General features: G+C 46.9%; 1 protein-coding gene across 1 annotated transcript in view; it reads right to left on the bottom strand.

Moving 5' to 3' along the window:
* The window catches only part of JADE1 (jade family PHD finger 1), a 110,132-nt gene extending 89,118 nt beyond the window's left edge, over positions 1-21,014 (bottom strand). Inside the window, exon 1 of the mRNA XM_069743942.1 lies at positions 20,868-21,014. The gene's annotated coding sequence lies outside the window, so the exon portion shown is untranslated. The remainder of the gene's footprint in view (positions 1-20,867) is intronic.
* Between the last annotated feature and the right edge of the window lie 4,353 nt (positions 21,015-25,367).

Genomic DNA, 25,367 nt, shown 5'->3' with positions numbered 1-25,367 from the left:
ACAAAAACAATAAAAGTACACATATTTAGTATCGCCGCGTCCGTAACGACCCGACCTATAAAACTGGCCCACTAGTTAACCCCTTCAGTAAACACCGTAAGGTAAAAAAAAAAAAAAACAAGGCAAAAAACGATTATCATACCGCCGAACAAAAAGTGGAATAACGCGCGATCAAAAATACGGATATAAATAACCATGGTACCACTGAAAGCGTCATCTTGTCCCGCAAAAAACGAGCCGCCATATAGCATCATCAGTGAAAAATTAAAAAAGTTATAGTCCTCAGAATAAAGCGATGCAAAAATAATTATTTTTTCTATAAAATAGTTTTTATAAAAGCGCCAAAACATAAAAAAAAAAAAAAAAAAAGATATAAAAGAGGCATCGCTGTAATTGTACTGACCCGAAGAATAAACCTGCTTTATCCATTTTACCAAACACAGAACGGTATAAACGGCTCCCCCAAAAGAAATTCATGAATAGCTGGCTTTTGGTCATTCTGCCTCACAAAAATCGGAATAAAAAGCGATCAAAAAATGTCACACGCCCGAAAATGTTACCAATAAAAACGTCAACTCGTCCCGCAAAAAACAAGACCTCACATGACTCTGTGTACTCAAATATGGAAAAATTATAGCTCTTAAAATGTGGTAACGCAAAAAATATTTTTTGCAATAAAAAGCGTCTTTCAGTGTGTGACGGCTGCCAATCATAAAAATCCGCTAAAAAAACGCTATAAATAGTAAATAAAACCCCCCTTCATCACCCCCTTAGTTAGGTAAAAATCAAAAAATTAAAAAAAATGTATTTATTTACATTTTTCCATTAGGGCTAGGGTAAAGGCTACAGTTAGGTTTGGGGGTAAAGTTAGGGTTAGGGTTTGGATTACATTTACGGTTGGGAATAGGGTTGGGATTAGGGTTAAGGTGTGTCTGGGTTAGAGGTGTGGTTAGGGTTACCGTTGGAATTAGGGTTAGGGGTGTGTTTTGATTAGGGTTTCAGTTATAATTGGGGGCTCTCCAAACGCGACATGACGTCCGATCTCAATTCCAGCCAATTCTGCGTTGAAAAAGTAAAACAGGAGTTTACCCCAACATATAGGGTATCAGCGTACTCAGGACAAATTGGACAACAACTTTTGGGGTCCAATTTCTCCTGTTACCCTAGGGAAAATACAAAACTGGGGGCTAAAAAATAATTTTTGTGGGAAAAAAAAGGATTTTTTATTTTCACGGCTCTGCGTTATAAACTGTAGTGAAACACTTGGGGGGCTCAAAGTTCTCACAACACATCTAGATAAGTTCCTTGGGGGTCTAATTTCCAATATGGGGTCACTTGTGGGGGGTTTCTACTGTTTAGGTACATTAGGGGCTCTGCAAACGCAATGTGACGCCTGCAGACCATTCCATCTAAGTCTGTATTCCAAATGGCGCTCCTTCCCTTCCGAGCCCTCCCATGCGCCCAAACGGTGGTTCCCCCCCCACATATAGGGTATCAGCGCACTCAGGACAAATTGCACAACAACTTTTGGGGTCCAATTTCTCCTGTTACCCTCGGGAAAATACAAAACTGGGGGCTAAAAAATAATTTTTGTGGGAAAAAATTTTTGTTTTATTTTTACGGCTCTGCATTATAAACTTCTGTAAAGCTCTTGGTGGGTCAAAGTGCTCACCACACATCTAGTAAGTTCCTTAGGGGGTCTACTTTCCAAAATGGTGTCACTTGTGGGGGGTTTCAATGTTTAGGCACATCAGTGGCTCTCCAAACGCAACATGGCGTCCCATCTCAATTCCTGTCAATTTTGCATTGAAAAGTCAAATGGCGCTCCTTTGCTTCCGAGCTCTGTCATGCGCCCAAACAGTGGTTTACTTCCACTTATGGGGTATCGGCGTACTCAGGACAAATTGTACAACAACGTTTGGGGTCCATTTTCTCCTGTTACCCTTGGTAAAATAAAACAAATTGGAGCTGAAGTAAATTTTTTGTGAAAAAAAGTTAAATGTTCATTTTTATTTAAACATTCCAAAAATTCCTGTGAAACACCTGAAGGGTTAATAAACTTCTTGAATGTGGTTTTGAGGACCTTGAGGGGTGCAGTTTTTAGAATGGTGTCACACTTGGGTATTTTCTATCATATAGACCCCTCAAAATGACTTCAAATGAGATGTGGTCCCTAAAATAAAATGGTGTTGTAAAAATGAGAACTTGCTGGTCAACTTTTAACCCTTATAACTCCCTAACAAAAAAAAATTTTGGTTCCAAAATTGTGCTGATGTAAAGTAGACATGTGGGAAATGTTACTTATTAAGTATTTTGTGTGACATATCTCTGTGATTTAATTGCATAAAAATTAAAAGTTGGAAAATTGCGAAATTTTCTAAATTTTCGCCAAATTTCCGTTTTTTTCACAAATAAACGCAGGTAATATCAAAGAAATTTTACCACTATCATGAAGTACAATATGTCACGAGAAAAGAATGTCAGAATCAACGGGATCGGTTGAAGCGTTCCAGAGTTATAACCTCATAAAGGGACAGTGGTCAGAATTGTAAAAATTGGCCCGGTCCATAACGTGCAAACCACCCTTGGGGGTAAAGGGGTTAATGCAGATTTTCATGCGTTTTTTCCCATGCGGATATGTATGCCTTTTTGTAAGCTGTATAAAGATATATCATTTAACAAAAAAAAAAAAAAAAAAAGAATTGCGATGTTATTTTTGTCCAACCTCTTCATTTACATACTCCATTGAAGAATAATGTTTGCACACACAGAAAGATAGGCAGATACTGTAGATAGATAATAGATGGATAACACCAAGCCCGATTTTTAGTAATGAACATAATAAAATGGTACATAAAGAGGTAAATAAAGACACACACAAAATCTGCGCTAGGGTATGTTTCCATGGTCCGGGTATGCAGCAGATACCCGCTCTATCCAAAGCGCTGCCGACTTTTGTTCACGCGGTGATTTCACACGTGTTCATTGAACCATGTGGAATGACCACATCCTATACATTGGACTCTCGGATATTTATCTTGCGGAGACTGAGCGTCTTCGCAAGATAAATAGACATGCTGCAGTCTATATAGACGCGCCACATGTGCGGATACGCAGGTCTACCACCTGCATCTTTGAATGCATAGGGGAGAAGGGATTACATAAAATCCCCTCCACTATGCTGTAACATCTGGCCGCTGTAGCTGTACACAGAGTCCAATCCGCAACGTTTCCTGACCGTGGAAACATACCCCAAGGCCAGGGTCACACTTGCAAGAAACTCGCGCAAGTCTCTTGCATCAATTCCCAGCACTTGGACCGAAGCGTTCAGCAGCATAGAAACACATGCCTTGCATTGCCTTCCATCTACTATATAATTGTGTAAGGGTCACTTCTGTCTTTCTGTCTGTCACGGAAATCCCAAGTCGCTGATTGGTTGTGGCAAAATGGCCACAACCAATCAGCGACGGGCACAGTCCGGTGGCAAAATGGCCGCTCCGTACTCTCCTGCCGTCAGTGCCCGCTCCATACTCCCCCTCCACCCCCCCAGTCAGCGCTCACACAGGGTTAATTGAAGCGTTAATGGACCGCGTTACGCCGCGGTGTAACACTCCGTTAAAGCTGCTATTAACCCTGTGTGACCAACTTTTTTATTATTGATGCTGCCAATGCGGCATTAATAGTAAAAAGATCTAATGTTAAAAAAATAAAAAATCATTATATACTCACCTACCGTGGGCCCCCGAATCCAGCCAAGAACTTTCCCGCTCCTCACGACGTTCCGGTGACCGGTCCATGCATTGCGGTCTCGCGACATGATGACGAAGCGGGCTCGCGACATGATGACGTAGCGGTCTCGCGAGACCGCTTCGTCATCATCTCGCAAGACACTCTTGAGACCGGAGCCTCGCGAGGAGCATCGGTAAACACCTCGGCTGGATTCAGGGGGCTGGTGGAGGGTGAGTATATTATTATTATTATTATTATTATTATTATTTATTATTATAGCGCCATTTATTCCATGGCGCTTTACATGTGAGGAGGGGTATACATAATAAAACAAGTACAATAATCTTGAAAAATACAAGTCACAACTGGTACAGGAGGAGAGAGGACCCTGCCTGCGAGGGCTCACAATCTACAAGGGATGGGTGAGGATACAGTAGGTGAGGGTAGAGCTGGCCGTGCAGCGGTTTGGTCAATCGGTGGTTACTGCAGGTTGTAGGCTTGTCGGAAGAGGTGGGTCTTCAGGTTCTTTTTGAAGGTTTCGATGGTAGGCGAGAGTCTGATATGTTGTGGTAGAGCATTCCAGAGTAGGGGGGATGCACGAGAGAAATCTTGTATGCGATTGTGGGAAGAGGAGATAATAGGGGAGTAGAGAAGGAGATCTTGTGAGGATCGGAGGTTGCGTGCAGGAAAGTACCGGGAGACGAGGTCACAGATGTATGGAGGAGACAGGTTGTGGATGGCTTTATATGTCATGGTTAGGCTTTTGTACTGGAGTCTCTGGGTGATGGGGAGCCAGTGCAGGGATTGACAGAGGGGAGAGGCCGGGGAATAGCGGGGGGACAGGTGGATTAGTCGGGCAGCAGAGTTTAGAATAGATTGGAGGGGTGCAAGAGTGTTAGAGGGGAGGCCACAGAGCAGGAGGTTACAGTAGTCAAGGCGGGAGATGATGAGGGCATGGACTAGGGTTTTTGCAGATTCTTGGTTTAGGAATGTGCGGATCCGTGAAATATGTATATAACTATTTTTAATTTTAATTTTTTTTTTAACAGGGATATGGTGCCCACATTGCTAGATACTACGTGGGCTGTGCTAGATACTACGTGGGCTGTATCTGTGCATCATGAATCGTGATAGGTGTTAAAGAGGGGGGCCCACAGAGACTTTTTTCGCCCGGGCCCCTCAAACCTGAAGCCGGCCCTGGCTTCACCGATTGGTCATGCCCGGCCGCGAACAATCAGCGATAGGCGCAGTCCATCCACAAATTGGAGCGGAATTTGAACCACGCTTCGCTAATTGGTCGCGGCCGGCTAAATCCTATGTATAAATTGCATTATTCTGAAAACTTCATAAACTACATACATATTCTAGAATACCCGATGCATTAGAATCGGGCCACCATCTAGTACACTATAATGGCCACAGAAAGCGCTCCATACCGTATAAAAAATAAATACATACAAGTTGTAGTGACACCATCGCACCCATCAGAGGGAGAATGATAGCTCACGCAGCGTCAGTTCACGCTCCCTCCTACATCAGTGCTTTCATCTGCAGATACAGTTGAAAGTCCGATGCCAGGTGAAAGTATGAAGCTGGGCAAGGGACAGGGCCAAATAAAATAAGGGAACCCGCCTGGTGTCACGGGACAAAATTATTTTACCCGGGGGGCAAATTTGGACAGCGGGCCACAATTTGACATACATTATATGCACTAGGAAATGCCAGTAATATCGAATTGACTACAATCTGACCAGATGACAATATGAACAGTCATTGACTGTCTAAACACCAGTGTTAAAGGGCTTGTGGAGTCCAAATCGATAAGTCTGCAGTCACTCTGCGTGACAGCAGACTTATGAACCCCCCAGAACACATGTACTGTGCGCTGCGGGGATTTCCTGGTTTCTGACCCGGGATCAGAGGGTAAGCATGCGTTATGCATAATCCTGGCCAGTGGCCTCACTCAATACAAGTGTACTACTGGCCGGGAGTATGCATAACTCATACATACCTTCTGGTCCCATGTCAGAAACCGTTGAATCCCCGCAGCGCGCAGTGTGTGCGCTAGGTGGGGCGTAGGGATTTATAAGTCTGTAGTCACATCGATTTTGACCAGACAACTCCTTTAAATAAAATCCTCACTGCTTGACTGCCTGGGATTTCTTGAGGACTGGATTGTGACCAAAAGGTGTCCATAATCCAGCTAAAAGATGTCAAAGGAAGAATTTCACAAAACTATATATTTTTGTATGCTGATATACAGTATATCTGCATATAACCAGACTAGGTTTTCACCTTAGTCAGTCAGCTCAGGGAATCTCACCAGGCTGGATGTGTCTTGGAGCTAAAAAGAGAAAAGCCAGAATCCTTCTCTGAGAAGAATCTGTACAGTCCATGTGCACCAAACTGCAAGTATCAGTGGTTGCTATGGACGATCGCAGTTTTGTGTCATTGGACTGGGACTAGCACAGCCATGTACGAGTAGCCAGGGCTATTTAGTGTAATCAGTGCTTAGACATGGCTAGGGATTTTGTGTTTATGGTTATATTTTTGTACCGTGCGACCTGTGCAAATAAATGTCACATTGTTTTGACTCCAAGAACCCAGTGCCTGTGTGAACATTGCCTACTCCTGAGCAGAAATATACACACAAACAAATTAACAGAGCACCAAGATGCATCCCAATGCCTTTCTATACAACATCAGAATAAAACAAAACAGGTAATCCATAATTCTAAGTAGGGTCTGGGCCAAGCGCAGAAGGCCTCGCTAACAGCCCTTCAATGCAAATGACTCCTCTGTCTATTATTACACTGCATAGCTAGCACTGCACTCACTGGGGAGTTTGGAAAACTCTCTAATGAATTATTACTGGCTGGGAGATCTGTTCATGTTATTTTCCACAGAGTGCTCATAAGTACACAGTTACAGAACAATTAGGTGCATACCTGCACAATCCATAGAGCATAAACCTGTAGAATTGCAATTTGTGTATTTCTGCCCCTTAAGCTGAAGTCAAGTTACAGAATACACAGCCTCAGGGAAAATAGTAACCAGACGACATTACTAGGTGCACAGAGGAAATGATGATGCAGCTGCTTTCTAAGATCAGGAGTACAGGCTGACAGCCAGCATCAGCACAGAACACTGAGCAGATACAGAGCACGGAGGAAATGTTACCACAGGAGTGCTTTCTAATGATGAGGTCCTCCCAAGAGCTGGTCCTGGAGCTGTAGGACACACACTGTATGGACAACAGTATTGCGGCACTTACATGACTTCCCATTCTCAAGCCATAGGCATTAATGGAAGGTTGGTTGGCCCTTTGAAGCTCTTCTGGGAAGGTTTTTTGTAAGACTTTGGAGTGTCAGTGGCAATTTTTGCCCATTCATCCAGAAGAGCATTTGTGAGGTCAGACACTTATGTTAGGCCTTTTTCACATTTCCGTCGGTACGGGCCTGTCGCAATGCGTCGGGCTGACGTACCGACGGACGTTGTGAATTCCTTGCACGACATGGGCAGCGGATGCAGTTTTTCGACGCATCCGCTGCCCATTCTGCAGTCCGGGGAGGAGGGGGTGGAGTTTTGGACGCGCATGCGCGATCGAAAAGGGCGGACGCGACGCAAAACAAAATATTACATTGAACTTTTTTGTGACGACGGTCTGCCAAAACACGACGGATCCGTCGCACGACGGACGAGACGTGTGGCAATCCGTCGCTAATACAAGTCTATGGGCAAAACACGCATCCAGCGAGCACATTTGCAGGATCCGTTTTATGCCCAAACCGACGGATTGTGACGGATTGCAAAAAACGGAAGTGTGAAAGAGGCCTTAGATGAGAAAGCCTGCCTCGCAAGCTCAGTTTGAGTTCTTTCCAAAGTTGTTCAATGGGGTTGAGGTCAGGGCTGCTGGGGCCAATAAAGTTCTTCCGAGCCAAACTCACACAATCCATGTCTTTAAGCTTTTTGCCCTCAAGAACCAAAAACATAGCCTTCACCAAACTGTTCCCACAAAGTAGTCCAGCAAATATTAGTGACGTAAATGCTGACGTATTACAGGGGGTATCCGGCTGCTTACCTGCCTGCTGTGCTCGGCGCAGGGGAAGAAGGGCATCAGGCACTACAGGCAGACAAGTTGTGAATACCTGCCTGTTAGTGCTTAGATACCTTATTTGTTTTTTTGTAAAGTCACAGATATCCCGTCTAAGATATCCTTTCACTGGAACCAAAGGGCCTAGTCTGACCTTTGAAAACACAGCCCCATAGCATTAGGGTACCGTCACACAGTGCCACTTTGATCGCTAGGACGGCACGATCCGTGCCGTTCCAGCGATATTGTTACGATCTCGCGGTGTCTGACACGCTACGCCGATCAGGGACCCCGCTGAGAATCGTACGTCGTAGCAGATCGTCTGAAACTTTATTTCGTCGCTGGATATCCCGCTGACATTGCTGAATCGGCGTGTGTGACGCCACGCTTAGTAACCCGATGTTTACCCTGGTTACCAGCGTAAACGTAAAAAAAACCAAACATTACATACTTACCTTCAGCTGTCTGTCCCCGGCGCTGTGCTTCTCTGCACTCCTCCTGCATCCTGTGTCAGCGCCGGCCAGCCAGAAAGCACAGCGGTGACGTCACCGCTCTGCTTTACGGCTGACCGGCGCTGACAGTGCAGACGAGAGCACAGCGCCGGAGGACAGACACTGAATGTAAGTATGTAATATTTGTTTTTTTTACGTTTTTGCTGGTAACCAGGGTAAACATCGGGTTACTAAGCGCGGCCCTGCGCTTAGTAACCCGATGTTTACCCTGGTTACCGGGGACCTCGGGATCGTTGGTCGCTGGAGAGCTGTCTGTGTGACAGCTCTCCAGCGACCAAACAGCGACGCTGCAGCGATCGACATTGTTGTCGTATCGCTGCAGCGTCGTTTCAGTGTGACGGTACCCTTATCCCGCCTCTTCCAAACTTTATAGATAGTACAATGCAGTTAGGCAGGTAACATTCATGGCATTTACCAAACCCAGACTTGTTGTCAGACTGGCAGATAAAGAAGTGCAATTTGTCACTCCGTAAAACACATTTACACTGTTCTAGAAGGGCCCTGCTTTACAGAACTATCTGCTGCTTGGCACTGTGCTTGGTGATGTAAGGCTTGCACGCAGCTGAAGAGCTGCCGATGCACAGTTTTTGGGCTGATAACATGAGACCAAGTTTAGAACTGCAGTTATGGAGTAAGCAAAGCACTGATGACTTTTATACACTTTGCACCTCAGCACTCTGCGACCTACCCTGTAGCTTTTAGTGGTCCATCACTATGGGGGCAAGTTGCTGGTTACTATTCATTAATACTCACACTTGATGGAATATTTAGGAGGGAGGAAAGTTCATGATTTCACTTGTGACTATGGTCGCGTCCTCTTACAGTACCATGCTGGCATCAGTGAGCTCGTTCAGAAACGTTTGTAAAGGCAGACTGCAGGGCTAATGGCTGGACAGTGGCAATGGGACTGAATGCAAACTTGAAGTCGCTGATCAAGGCTATGCTTACTCCGTTTTTTTTTCCCCAGGAGTTTTTGGGGCAGAAATTATCCAGTCAAGCCTTGTGTTTTTTGAAGAATTTCTGGTGCAAACACTCCTAAAAAAACCCCATACCTCCATGTGACCATATCTTAAAGGGAACCTGTCACCCCCAAAATCGAAGGTGAGCTAAGACCACCAGCATCAGGGGCTTATCTACAGCATTCTGTAATGCTGTAGATATGCCCCTGATGTATCATAAAAAATGAGAAAAAGAGGTTAGATTATACTCACCCAGGGGCGGTCCTGTCTGGTCCGATGGGTGTCGCGGTCCGGTGCCTCCGATCTTCATCAGATGACGTCCTCTTCTCATCTTCACGCTGCGGCTCCGGCGTACTTTGCCTGCCCTGTTGAGGGCAGAGCAAAGTACTGCAGTGCGCAGTCGCCGAGAAAGGTCAGAGAGGGCCGACGCCTGCGCACTGCAGTACTTTGCTCTGCCCTCAACAGGGCAGACAAAGTACGCCGGAGCCTGAAGACAAGAAGAGGACGTCATCTTATGAAGATGGGAGGCACCGGACCGCGACGCCCATCGGATCGGACCGTGACGGGACCGCCCCTGGGAGGGAATATAATCTAACTTCTTTTTCTCATCTTTTAGGATACATTGGGGGCTTATCTACAGCATTCCAGAATGCTGTAGATAAGCCCCTAATGCTGTGGGGCTTAGCTCACCTTCGATTTTGGGGGTTACAGGTTCCATTTAAGGCTATGTTGACACGTTGCCTTTTGCTGTGTTTTCTGCTGCTCTCTTGGCAGTAGAGAAGCTGCTTACAAAACACATGCTTTGCTTTTTTCGGCTGCATATTTGCTGGGTTTTTTTCCAGGTACATTTGTCTCTTGTGCATGCTGATAGTTTAGTGCACCTCCCAAAAAAATTTCCTGAGTTTCCTGCACAGCAAAATCTGATACGTGCGTTTTTTTGCACTTACCCACCGTTTCCCATCACTTGCAAAAATGCTAAAACAAGTGAAATGTTTCAGTTTTCAAAAACACAGCAGTTTTCCAATTCAGTCAGGGAAAAAAAAAACAAAATGTGTGCATGAAATTTCTGAAATACCATTGAAAAACAGCAAAAACACAACATGTGAACATACCCTTCGGCTATGTGCACATGGAGTTTCCTTTTTGTGAATTTTGAAATAGAGAGACTTAAAAGTCCCACATCCACCAAAGAGGTATTTGAATGGATTTTTAAGCACCTCAAAATCCACATAAAAAATGCAGCATGGATTTAACCCCCCCCCCTTTAAAAAGCACTAAAATTCTAAACAGAATGAACATATGCAGTGTAAGGTAAAACCAACTTGCTGTGTATATGTTCAGGTTTTTTTTTAACTTCTGTTAACTGCTCTTGGTCTCCAAAAACACAGAGCTATTAAAAGAAGTCACCTGAACAAAAAAAAAAACCACTACAGCCAAGACATTGCAGAAAAGGACCGAGAAGTAGCCAAAAAAGTTGCATTATGAGAAAAACCCAGGGGTCTTCCTCCAGAAAAACTTGGTGTGTTTGCAGATGCCTAAAAAGCATCAAATTACCGGTATGCCTCAACACTTTTGTCCACATCAGGTATATTTTACAGTATAATTATGAGACTCATATGCAAGTAATGCACACAGTAGCCTATCTTTTTAATTTAAAGGATGACATAACAGCCGGGGATGACAATTGCCACTGTGTCACAGGAATCTTCTATGACTCCACTTTGCATACATGAACTTGTTACACAAGCTTCAGCCGAAATTGGGAGCGCCCTGGCTAACTACGTAACAATGTTAAGGCTGTGGACAGGGGTTAAATATGCCACTGATCACCTGAAGAATGAACAAAGCACACGGTGCGATTTTGCGAGCATATCGCTGTTTGTAACTGGGATGTGCTGCCAACAGCATGACGCTATATAGGAACAGAATGATCGTATACTTCTGGTCAAAGTATAATGGAAAGTAAACAAGCGCCTGACGCCCTTCTACGTAGCCCGTGCAGCAGGCTAAATGGGTACTAGATGTCCTCCATATAGGATCTCTTCCTGGATTTGCCTAGGTTATGTGTTCTGCTTTCAATGGCAGAAGCAGTGTCTATGAAGTATTGGTTTCAGCTTGTGAGAAGCAGGAGCCATCTGCTATCCTATCCCCATACAATCCCTCAGGTCTCACAGACCAGCTAAAGATGCTGATCAAAGAGGAGCTGTCACTCCTAAATCACCGCCACTGCTGCCAATGTTCAGATTACACCCAACCAATGTGGGGAAATGCTCACAAACAGCTCACTGCTCTATTAATCCTTTTAGCAGATTATTTGGCTGAAGCGGAGAACTGTTGTGAATTCTGTGGCTGAATTCACTCCTGTGGTCACAGGTGGTACTGCAGCTTCTGGGCTTCCTCCCTCAGGTGTTCTGGTGAGCTCGTTGGCTGCCTTGTTATTTAACTCCACCTGATTCTGTCTTCCTTGCTCCTTGTCAATGTTCCAGTGTTGGATCTGAGCTTCTGGATCTTTCCTGTGGCCTGCTGCTCTGCTTAGATAAGTGCTTCTTTGCTTTTGTTGCTGTTTTTTCTGTCCAGCTTGTCTATTCGTTTTTGCTGGAAGGTCTGAGACGCAAAGGGTGTACCGCCGTGCCGTTAGTTCGGCACGGTGGGTCTTTTTGCCCCCTTTGCGTGGTTTTTTGCTTTAGGGTTTTTTGTAGACTGCAAAGTTCTCTTTGCTATCCTCGCTCTATCTAGAATATCGGGCCTCACTTTGCTGAATCTATTTCATCCCTACGTTTTGTCTTTTCATCTTGCTAACAGTCATTATATGTGGGGGGCTGCCTTTTCCTTTGGGGTATTTCTCTGAGGCAAGTCAGGCTTGTATTTCTATCTTCAGGCTAGTCAGTTCCTTAGGCTGTGCCGAGTTGCATAGGTAGTGTCAGGCGCAATCCACAGCTGCCTTTAGTTGTGTTTAGGATAGGTTCAGGTATTGCGGTCTACAGAGATTCCACGTCTCAGAGCTCGTTCTATTGTTTTTGGGTTATTGTCAGATCACTGTATGTGCTCTGATTACTGGCACACTGTGTTACTGGATTGCCTTCATAACAGAGAACCAAGGCATGTTACAGGTGCGAGATTTAGTACTTAAAAAAAAAAAAAAAAAACAACAACAACAAGCTTTCCCCAAGCGTCACGGGGACTTTCCTTCTGCCAGGAACCCACCAACTGTAGGCTTGTGGGGATCAAATCTAAAGGGGGTCAGCCAGCGCCTCTTATCAGTAGATGAGTTAGCACGTTGGGGCCATTGGGAGGATACCAAACGTGTATGTTATCCTGAAACTTAGGACTTATTTAAAACATTTTTATATATATTATTAATGGGGGGGGCTCAGACTTTGTATGCCACCATCAGTATTGATCGCTGCATGCAAAGCGTTAAATGATGGAAATCAGGGAATTCTCTACTTAACCCTAAAAGATCTATTCTCAAGTTTCAACATGATTTCCTATCCATGGGATATGAATAGATTCCTGGGGATCTGATCCATCTTAAGAACATGCCTGGCACCAGAAATAAGACCCCCCATTGTCTGGAGGAAAATAACTTTAGCCCACCACCCGGCAGCGGACTACTTCCAGTAATAGGGCACAGATTTAGTCACCAATATGGGGTCAGGGTTACAGCTGCCATTCTCTATATACAGAACAGTAACTGAACCTGCACCGACACCACCGCTATCACTGAACCCTGAACGCTGCCGGGGGAGAATAAAGGTAATTTCCTCCCTGCATTGGGGGTCTGAGTCCCAGAGCCGGGCGGGTTCATAATGCTATTAACCTGCAGATTAACCCTATCTTTTAGGTTTAAGCTGGTCATACCGATACAAGCAGCTAATGGCCGAGTGCTCATTCTGTCGTTAGCTCACTCATGTGAACGAATGTTGGGCTCAGCAGAGTATTCGAGTGCTTTCAAAGGCTGTGAAAAGGAAGTTGCTGCCAAATGCCTCCGATAGCGGCCTGTCTCTAATAAAACAAAAAGGGTCGAGTGTTTAAACAAACTGACAGACCCTTATTGACCCCGACAACATAACCCGTCATCGGAGAGTTGGGAGACCCCCATACGCGTTACACGTACAGATGATTTTGAGGATATTGGTGAACCTTGGTCTAAATGAAAACCCACCTCTTCAGGAAAGCCTACAGCCTGCCATGACCCCGCTGCCTCCTCACCACTACCGGAGTGAACTCCTCACCAACATCGGAGCTCCTGCACCCCTCAACCTACTGTCTCCTTCCCCATAATCCTGTAGAATGTAAGCTGGCAAGGGCCGGGTCCTCTACCCTCTGTACCAGTCTGCCATTGTTAGTTTGTTTACTGTAAGTGATATTTGTATTTTGTATTAAATTAATGGTGCTAAATAAAAAATAATAAATAAATAAATGTGTATGGGGGGGGGGCCTTTAGTACAACATGATCAGTGCTTTCTCAGAGACCACCGCAGTCAGAACAGAGCCCCAGGATCCTACTTATAGCAAACATTTGATTTTGGCGAGCCAGACGGAAAAATGTACCAATACAAAGATAGCTTGACTGAGTGGCTAACATGTTAGCTGCTCTTACAAAAACCACTCTGCCCGTCTGAGGAGTCATTTAGCCCCCAATAAGTCATATGGACAGGGGTTGTCTTCATGGAATAACGTTGCTAAATATTTCTTGCATGTGTGGCACTGACATAACAAAAGGGCAAGAAAACACCAGTCCAGAAAGTCTGAACAGACCCTTAAATAATGCAAAAATGTCATCAGAGCTGTGAAAAACAGCATCTGCCTTCCTGCTAGGAAGACTGTACTAGACACTGACCAGGACACACATCCAGCAAACTATTTATGTAACATACCTATTAGCTGCTGGTGGGTACTGTAAAGTGAAACGCGCTGGTCTGCTGCCAAACCTTGTGCACTCAGCATTGTTACTATGTTTACATGGAATCAGCTGATCCCTCCTCTACAGCAAGAAGACACCATCAATGGGAGTGTTCTCCACAGCTGATCTCCAGATGCTGCCTCCTTATGGGGGTGTGAGGAAAGCCCAGCTCCTCCACACCCACCTACATACAGCTCTCCTGACTCTGCACAAGCCTCAGACATCATCAGTACAAGCACAGGGTCCACTGGGACTATCCAAGTGGCCCATACCGGAAATGCCGGGTCAGAGGCCCCAGCTCCTCAGGATACCTGCGACTAGCAATCATTCATCATGCTCTGCAAGTTAGAAGAGCGCACTCCTACCAAGTGTCTGATGCATTACCTTTTTTTAGCGTAGTCAACATGTGCCTAAGATGTACACTGCAAGAGGACGATAACAAAAATACGTATTAGAGCTCTATACTGCCATTACATCAGTGTGTCAGGATTTACCATCAGTTTCATCTATTTGCATGAGAAGTTCTCAAGTGTCTCCGATCAAACATGAATATCAGACGGCGATCAGATGGCATTCATGCAATTGTTTCACTGACTTATAGATGTGCATTGGCGAGTTTGATCTGTGACTTGGATCAGTATCGGACATGTCTCTGTGTTTAGGTTTGGACCACTAGGTCTGCAAAACTACACGGACACGTGGACAGACCCATAGACTAAAATAAGCTACAAGTTCTCTGAGAAATATGGAAATAACTTCTACATGAAGAACTAACTTCGGAAGGAGTCCTTAGGCACCGCTCACATTTGCATGATCATCATCAGTCATAAAAGTGGGATAACAACAATTTTCTAGCTTCGTCCCAGAAAGGACAACAACACCACCAATTAATCAACCAAGGTATCATTGTAATCAACAGCGCCAACCTGACACTCTCTGTAGGGTCTTGGGCACAATCCTGCTGACAGGTTCCCTTTAAGATCAAACTAAAAGGAAACTGACATTTTCATCTGTTTACTTAGATGGATTCAGTTTCTCATGTACTCTATGCAATACAGAGTATAGCATTTGAGTTTAATGGACCCATTTAGTTCTACTAGTAAGCATGGCTGTGGAGTCTAAGCCAAATCTCCAACTCCACAGCACTGCCTCACTACTGAGCATGTACAGTGTAGGAAATCAGGGTAGTACACTGCAGATTTTGCAAGTTTCCCCACCTACAGAGAATGGAGAGGTCTGCAATTTTTATCTTAGGAACAAGGCTATGTACACACGCTGCGGATTGGGGTGCAGAATTTTCTGCACAAAATCCGCATCTCCTGGCAGAAAATGCAGGTGCGGATTTGACACGTTTTTTATGCGGATTTCCTGCATTTTTTTACCCCTTTGGATTGCTATAATGGAAGGGTTCAGAAATGCTGCAGTTTCACACTTAAGACGTGACATGCTACTTCTTTTGATCCGCAGCAGTTTTCATGCGGAATTTTCTGCACCATTCGCACAGCATTTTTTTTTCTATTGATTTACATTGTACTTTATATCACTTTGCAGAACTGCAGCACTTCTGCGCAGAAAAAAACGATGCGGATCCGCACTAATTCCGCATCATGTGCACACAGCCTAACTGTGAGACACAATCTAAAAAAACAAATCCAGAAAATCACATTGCATGTGGGCGCACAGAGGGTGGGAGGGGGTTGGGGTCAGGGATCTTTTTTTTTTTTTAAACACCAAAAAAAAAAAGATTTTTCACATCTTCTCTCCAGCAAACGCTGCACGCTGGGGGGACAGCGCTTACTGTAGCGCTGTCTCCTGCACGGCACACGGACAGCATCCGTGTGCGGTACGTGTTTTACACAGACCCATTGACTTTAATAGGTCCGTGTAATACGTGCGCTCCCACGAACACTGACATGTCTCCGTGTTTTTCAAACGGACACACGGTCCGTGAAAACACGCTGACATGTGCAGAGACACATTGATTTTAATGTGTCTACGTAAGTCAGTGTCTCTGGTACTTGAGGAAACTGTCACCTCACGTACTGGAGCCACTGACGTGTGAAACCGGCCTTACAGAGCCTCCTACTCTTCTCTTATTACCTGTATTAATTACACCTGTTTGAACTTGTTATCTGTGTAAAAGACGCCTGTCCACATTCAATCACACTCAAACCTCTGCACCATGGCCAAGACCAAAGAGCTGTCTAAGGACACCATGGACAAAATTGTAGACCTGCACAAGGCTAGCATGGATTACAGGACACTAGTTAAGCAGCTTGGTGAGAAGGAAACAACTGCTGGCACAATTATTAGAAAAATGGAAGAAACACAAGATGGCTGTCAATCTTCCTCAGTAAGGGGCTCCATGCAAGATTTAGCCTCATGGGATAAGGATGATTCTGAGAAAGGTCAGGAATCAGCCTAGAACTATACCGGAGGACCTCATTAATGACCAGAAGAGAGCTGCGACCACAGTCCCAAGCATTACCATTAGTAACACACTAAACGGTCATGGAATAAAATCCTGCAGGGCACGCAAGGTTCTCCGGCTCACGCCAACACATGTACAGGCCCATTTGAAGTTCACCAATGACCATTTGGATGATCCAGAGAATGCATGGGAGAAGGTCATATGGTCAGATGAGACCAAAATAGAACTTTTTGGTATTGACTCCACTCGTCGTGTTCAGAGGAAGAAGGATTAGTACAACCCAAGAACACCGTCCCAACCATGAAGCATGGTGGGAGACACATCATACTTTGGGGGTGCTTTTCTGCAAAGGGGACACGACCCCTGCACTGTATTGAAGGGAGGATGGATGGGGTCACGTATTGCGAGATTTTGGCCAACAACCTCCTTCCCTCAGTAAGAGCATTGAAGTTGGATCGTGGCTAGGTCTTCCAGCATGACAATGACCTGAAACACACAGCCAGGGCAACTAAGGAGTGGTTCCGTAAGAAGCATTTCAAGGTCCTAGAGTGGCCTAGCCAGTCTCCAGACCTGAGCCCAATAGAAAATCTTTGAAGGAAGCTGAAATTTAATGTTGCCAAGCAACAGCCCCGAAACTTGAACGATTTGTATGGAGGAGTGGGCCAAAATCCCTGCTGCAGTGTGTGAAAACTTGGTCAACTACAGGAATTGTTAGACCTCTGTAATTGCAAACAAAGATTTCTGTACCAAATGTTAAAGGGAACCTGTCACCAGGAATCTCTCTGTTAACCTGCAGCTAAGGCTACTTTCACACTAGTCTGTCGGTATGGGCCATCGCAAACCGTCGGCCCGACGTACCGTGTGATTGATTAGCACAACGTGGGCAGCGGATGCAGTTTTACAACGCATCCGCTGCCCCATTGTAATGTCCGGGGAGGAGGGGGCGGAGTTTCGGCCGCACATGCGCGGTCGAAAATGGCGGACTCAACGCACAAAAAAACGTTACATGTAACTTGTTTTTGTGCCGACAGTCTGCCAAAACATGACGCATCCATTGCACGACGGATGCGACGTAAGGCAATACATCGCAATGCGTCGCTAATGCAAGTCTATGGAGAAAAAACTCATCCTGCGGGCAACTTTGCAGGATGCGTTTTTTCTCAAACGACGCATTGCGACGTCCGTCACACGACGCTAGTGTGAAAGTAGCGTTAACAGCGTTATTTTGCTGTCCGGCGCCTGCACATAGCCGAAAGCAGCGGGGAGAAGATGATCTTTAGGCTATGTGCCAACGTTGCAGAATCTAAGCAGAATTTTGCTCATGAAAACCGAACCTCCCTTACCAGGAAATCCACTCTTTTCTAGCTTGTTTTTGCGTAGTTGTTGCGTTTTTCATGCGATTTTTTTCCCATGCGTCCCAATGCAATTCTATAGCGGCAAAATCGCTGCAATTCCGCAAAATTAATTAACATGCTGTGTTTTTTTCCGCGATGCGTTTCCGCTGCAGAAAAAACGCAGCATGAGCACAATTGCAGAATGCAATAAAAATAATGGGATGCGTTTTTTAAGAGTTTCCGCAGCGGAAAAACATGGCAAAAACGCTTAAAAAACGCCACGTGGGCACATAGCCTTATTCTCCCCGCCAGCATTTGGTTTCAGTCATGGGGCGGGGCCGGTTGAGTCACCACTCTAAGTATACAGAACAGCCGCTGTAACCGCACCCCCGTCCCCAATGTGGTCAGTGTCAGTCATGGGGGCGGGGACAGGGTTACTCAGAATGGTGGCTGAACTGGCCCCGCCCCCATGACTGAAACCAAATGCTGGCGGGGAAAATAAAGATCATCTTCTCCTCGCTGCTTTCGGCTAAGTGGGGTGCCAGACAGCATCATAACGCCGTTACCCTGCAGATTAACCCCATATCTGCAGGGTAACAGCTTTATTCCTGGTGATAGGTTCCCTTTCATTTCTGTATATATATATATATATATATATATATATATATATATATATATATATATAGCAGCACAGATTCATCTCCACTAAAAGCCAAGATCCTGATATCAGGAACAGGACATTTAAGAACTTTCCCAAATTATGAAAAAAATATTCAGCACATAATGCATTGTATTACTGTACCCAACGTATTATATACTGTGTGTGAACAAGCTACACCTGAATGCGCACACACGGCGTGTATACATATCTAATATACACACGCTCTATTCTGTACATGGATGAAGAGATGGCTGATGTGAACGAGGCGTTATAGCGATGTCCATCAGGTCACTGATAGTATAGCGTGTGCTACCGTCACATCTACCAATATCTGCAGCTCTGCTCTCGGGGTCTCCGCTGTCGTGCGGCTGTCACAGCCATTACACTATGGGGCCTGTGACACCCGGAGTCCCATTTGTTTTTAGCCAATACCTGTTAGAGCCCATGGATACAAAGGCTGCGCTGCCTCTGAGGACACAGGGCTGTAACAATGGCTGCCAGGTACACGGGCCGGCACTGTCACCCCGGGCAGCACACCACAGCAGGGCAGCACTGTCACCCCGGGCAGCACACCACAGCAGGGCAGCACTGTCACCCCGGGCAGCACACCACAGCAGGGCAGCACTGTCACCCCGGGCAGCACACCACAGCAGGGCAGCACTGTCACCCCGGGCAGCACACCACAGCAGGGCAGCACTGTCACCCCGGGCAGCAAACCACAGCAGGGCAGCACACCACAGCAGGGCAGCAGTGTCACCCCGGGCAGCACACCACGGCAGGGCAGCAGTGTCACCCCGGGCAGGGCAGCACACCACGGCAGGGCAGCACACCACAGCAGGGCAGCACACCACGGCAGGGCAGCACTGTCACCCCAGGCAGCACACCACAGGAGGGCAGCAGTGTCACCCCGGGCAGCACACCACAGCAGGGCAGCACTGTCACCCTGGGCAACACACCACAGCAGGGCAGCACTGTCACCCCGGGCAGCACACCACAGCAGGGCAGCAGTGTCACCCCGGGCAGCACACCACAGCAGGGCAGCAGTGTCACCCCGGGCAGCACACCACAGCAGGGCAGCAGTGTCACCCCGGGCAGCACACCACGGCAGGGCAGCAGTGTCACCCCGGGCAGCACACCACGGCAGGGCAGCAGTGTCACCCAGGGCAGGGCAGCACACCACGGCAGCAGTGTCACCCCGGGCAGCACACCACAGCAGGGCAGCAGTGTCACCCCGGGCAGCACACCACGGCAGGGCAGCAGTGTCACCACGGGCAGCACACCACGGCAGGGCAGCAGTGTCACCACGGGCAGGGCAGCACTGTCACCCTGGGCAGCACACCACGGCAGGGCAGCAGTGTCACCCCGGGCAGGGCAGCACTGTCACCCTGGGCAGCACACCACGGCAGGGCAGCAGTGTCACCCTGGGCAGCACACCACGGCAGGGCAGCACTGTCACCCTGGGCAGCACACCACGGCAGGGCAGCGGTTTACACCATTCTGTCAGTCACACTGAGCGGCAACCGTCCTGCTCTGCAGCTGCGTAGTTTCCCATAGCAACCAATCAGGTTAACGCTTTCAATTTCCCACACCTGAACACTAGCATGTGATTGGCTGCTCCTCCGGTGCACCGCTCAGTGCCGCGTCCCCCTCCTCCAGCACACTCAGGCGTGGAACTTCCAGCAGCCACGTGTTCCCGCGGCATTAGTCCCCCTCTCCGAGGCGACGGCGAGAGAAACACGGCCTGCTCTCCCCAATGACAGCGCGCCACGCAATTCAAACCAGCCACATGACAGGCCAGCTCATTGGCTGAGCGGCGCGTGCAATCCGTTACATGGCGACCGGGCCGGGAGACAACGAGTCGTTAACCCCTCACGGCCCGGTGCCACCAGAGCCCATGCACCTGCCCCGTCACGCCCCTCCCCCAAGAGGGTAACGCAACCTGTACACCCCCCCGTGGTACCACAAGTCCCAGCACTCCCGGGCCACACGTGAATGCAGCACGGCCGCCAGATGAGCGGGGGGCGCCCTCGTGTTCACCAGCAGGTCACGTTCCGCGTGTCCTAGCACAACTCTGCCCAACCCCCGAAAGTTCGGCCGCGCCGCAGCCGCCACGGGACAGCGCTTCAGCCTCTCACACCAGCGGTTTGGCGCCATATTAATGACGTACTCGGTTATTTTTCCACCAAGCAGCGACCTTGGCCGCTCGGTCCGGGCCGCCGCTGGCAGGCTGGGGTGACCGTACCTGGCCGTGGATCCGGGTCTCCGGCGGGCGCGGTGTGGAGCGGCGGCAGGCGGCGGCTCCGCTCCCCTCACACATGCACTCTGCACTGACGTTATTTACTTGTTATGGAGGAAGGACGCGCTGGCTCCTCGCACTCATTTCTGGGTCACTGCTGCCACAGGGGGGAGCACTGATCTGCAGAGCGCCGCTCCGGAGGGAGGAGGGACACGGCAGCCGAGTGCACGGGACACGCGTGTGCGCCCCACGGCAAATGTCGCAGCTATGGCTCCCAGCACCGGCTCTCTCCCTCCGCCTCCAACAACTTTCTGTATGCCGGCCACAGAGACGTGTGAATGGCGCCATGTAGTGCGTGCGGTAACGGCCAAGAGCCCTGAAAGTTGGTGGACATGGGCCTCCAGTCAGGAAATGCTGCGGTTTTGACGCTGTGTGAGCATTGTCCGACTGTGACAGCACCGTGGAAGTGATTTCTAGAAATGCCATGTGCACTATGCTCCAGAGGCGCAGCGGAGTCTAAGGCCATGTTCACACCTTGCGTCGGGTCCCTGCGGGTTCTCCCGCAGCGGATTTGATAAATCTGCAGGGCAAAACAACTGCGGTTCTCCCTGCATATTTATCGCGGTTTGTTCCGCGTTTTCCGCTGCGGGTTTCCACCTATACTATTGATGCTGCATATGCAGCAATATGCAGCATCAATAGTAATGTTAAAAATAATAAAAATTGGTTATACTCACCCTCTGATGTCCGGATCTCCTGGGCGCTGCACCTGGCGGTCCGGTTCCAAAGATGCTGTGGGAGAAGGACCCTTCGTGACGTCACGGTCATGTGACCGCGACGTCACCGCAGGTCCTGGTCGCACAGCAACTCTGACCGGACGGCTGCGTGCAGCGCCCAGGAGCTCCGGACATCAGAGGGTGAGTATAACCAGATTTTTTATTTTTTAACCCCAAATATGGTTCCCAGGGCCTGGAGGAGAGTCTCCTCTCCTCCACCCCGGGTACCACCCGCACATTATCCGCTTACTTCCCGCAACGTGGGCACAGCCCCATGCGGGAAGTAAGCGGTTCAATGTATTCCTATGGGTGCAGAATCGCAGCGATTCTGCACAAAGAAGTGACATGCTGCGGGTTGTAAACCGCTGCGTTCCCGCGCGGTTTTTCCCGCAGCATGTGCACAGCGGTTTGCGGTTTCCATAGGGTTTACATGTTACTGTAAACGCTATGGAAACTGCTGCGGACCCGCAGCATCAAAATCGCGGCGGTTCCGCGGTAAAAACCGCTAAGTGTGAATATAGCCTTAGGCTATGTGCACACGTAGAAAAATCCGCTGTGGATTCTGCTGCGGTTTTCCATCTGCATTTTTCTATTGGAGCAGAAGGAAAACCTCTGCGGATTCCGCAAGAATTGACATGCTGTGGAAAATAATCCGCTGCTTTTCCACGCGTTTTTTTCCGTAGCATGGGCACAGCGTTTTTGGTTTCCCATAAGTTTACATTGTACTGTAAGCTCATGAGAAACTGCTGTGGATCCGCAGCAAAATCCGAAACGTGCACTTAGCCTGAAGGTGTGAACGGGGCAGGCTATGTGCACACGTTGCAGATTTGCCTGTGGAATTTTCTGTGCAGATTCTGAATTTCTTGGCTGAAAACGCAGGTCAGAATCTGCTCCTTTTTTTGGTCTGCACACGTTGCAGATTTTTGTGCGGATTTCTTCCTTTTTTTTTACCCCTGCAGATTTCTATTATGGAATGGGTGCAGAAACGCAGCAGAACTGCACAAAAGAAGTGACATGCTCCTTTTTTGAATCTGCTGCGTTTTCGGTGCAGATTTTTCCGCACCATTACAGCATTTTTGTTTTGCCATTGATTTACATTGTACTGTAAGGCTACGTTCTCATTAGCGTTGTGCGGCGCAGCGTCGGGCGCAGCTGCGGCGACGCATGCGTCATGCGCCCCTATATGTAACATGGGGGGCGCATGGACATGCGTTGTCTTGCGTTTTGTGACGCATGCGTCATTTTGGCGCAACTGTCAGGGCGCAGAGGACACTGCATGATGCATTATTTTCTGCGCAAAAAATGAACACCTGCGTCACAAAACGCTGCGTTGTGCATGCGTTGCGTCGCCGACGCTGCGCCGCACAACGCAAATCACTTGCAGATCTGCAGCGTTTCTGCGCAGAAAATAAAGCTGCAGTTCTGCAGGAAATCTGCAACATGTGCACATAGCAGTGTTTGGTCAGTAGTTTACCTCAGTATGTATAAGCCAAAATCAGGAATGGCACAGTCAGGGTGCGTGTCAACAGTCCGGATTGCCGGAGCTTTGGACGGAGCGGAAAACTTGCGCCGCCCCCTGTTGTACGCGCAGTGATTCACCGCACCCTGTACATGGGGCCCTATGATTTACCTTGCGGTCTATGCTGTAACATCTGGACGCTGCGTTTGCAGTTAATCTGGCTGGAATCCAGCCTGTGGTCACATACCCTCAGAGGAAAAGCATAATAGAATCACATCAGCACTTCTGGTTTTGGCTACAAATACTGAGGTAAAATATTGAATGTGGCCTGACATACAGCAACAGGTGCACATAGAAGTGTAGTGGACATCCGCTGCGGTTTTGATACTGCATAAATAAGCGGGGTCAAAACCGCATCAATTCCTGACCGTTGGAACGCACCTTACACCTTCCATTCATTCAGGTCTGTGATTACAGCACACTGTGTATATATATGTGTGTGTGTATATATATATATATATACTAGCTGAAGAGCCCGGCGTTGCCTGGGCATAGTAAATATCTGTGGTTAGTTATAGCACGTCACTTCTCTTATTTTCCCATCACGCCTCTCATTTTCCCAATCACATCTTTAATTTTCCCCCTCACATCTCTCATTTTCTCCCTCACACCTCTCATTTTCTCCCTCACTCCTCTCATTCCCGCCTAACACTTGTCATTTCGACCTCACATCTGTCATTTTCCGATCACTCCACTATTTTCCCTCACTCCTCTCATTTTGCACTCACACCTTTTCATTTTCACCTCACACCTCTCATTTTCACCTCAGTATATACATGTTTGTCATCTCCCTTATATATAGTATACACCTGTATGTCATCTCCTGTATATAGTATATACCTGTATGTCATCTCCCCTGTATATAGTATATACCTGCTGTGTGTCATCTCCCCTGTATATAGTATATACCTGTATGTCATCTCCTATATATAGTATATACCTGTATGTCATCTCCTGTATATAGTATATACCTGTGTGTCATCTCCCCTGTATATAGTATATATCTGTGTGTCATCTCCCCTGTATATAGTATATATCTGTGTGTCATCTCCTGTATATAGTATATACCTGTATGTCATCTTCTGTATATAGCATATACCTGTATGTCATCTCCTCCTGTGTATATAGTATATACCTGTGTCATCTCCTCCTGTATATAGTATATACCTGTATGTCATCTCCTCCTGTATATAGTATGTACCTGTATGTCATCTCCTCCTTTATATAGTATATACCTGTATGTCATCTCCTCCTGTATATAGTATGTACCTGTATGTCATCTCCTCCTTTATATAGTATATACCTGTGTCATCTCTCCTGCATATAGTATATATGTGTGTCATCTCCCCTGTATATAGTATATACCTGTGTGATCTCCTGTATTAGATCTCGTTAACACGTTATTTGCTCAGTATTTTTACCTCAGTATTTGTAAGATAAATTGGCAGCCTGATAAATTCCCAGCCAACAGGAAGCCCTCCCCCAGGCAGTATATATTAGCTCACACATACACATAATAGACAGGTCATGTGACTGACAGCTGCCGTATTTCCTATATGGTACATTTGTTGCTCTTGTAGTTTGTCTGCTTATTAATCAGAATTTTATTTTTGAAGGCTAATACCAGACTTGTGTGTGTTTTAGGGCGAGTTTCGTTTGTCAAGTTGTGTGTGTTGAGTTGTGTGTGGCGACATGCATGTAGCGACTTTTATGAGATGAGTTTTGTGTGGCAACATGCGTGTAGCAACTTTTTGTGTGTCGAGTTGCATGTGACAGGTTAGTGTAGCAAGTTGTGTGCAGCAAGTTTTGCGCATGGCGAGTTTTGCGCGTGGTGAGTTTTATGTCTGGTGCCTTTTGAGTATGTGCAAGTTTTGTGTGAGGCAACTTTTGCATGTGTTGCAAATTTTGTGCATATGGCAATTTTTCCGCATGTGCAAGTTTTGCGTGTGGCGAGTTTTCCATGAGATGAGTTTTGCACTTGTGGCGAGTTTTGCGTGAGCCTATTTTTTGCATGTGGCGAGTTTTGCGCGTGGTGAGTTTTGAGCGGCGACTTTTGTGTTTCGACTTTTATGTGGCGAGGTTGGCGTATGTGTGGTGAAATGTGTGCTGAGGGTGGTATACAGGTCCTTCTCAAAAAATTAGCATATAGTGTTAAATTTCATTATTTACCATAATGTAATGATTACAATTAAACTTTCATATATTATAGAT

Source organism: Ranitomeya imitator, chromosome 1 (assembly GCF_032444005.1).
Source record: "Ranitomeya imitator isolate aRanImi1 chromosome 1, aRanImi1.pri, whole genome shotgun sequence".
In the NCBI taxonomy this organism is placed as follows: Eukaryota; Metazoa; Chordata; class Amphibia; order Anura; family Dendrobatidae; genus Ranitomeya; species Ranitomeya imitator.
The sequence above is the reverse complement of the archived record's forward strand: the minus strand, read 5'-3'. Positions and strand labels throughout refer to the sequence as shown.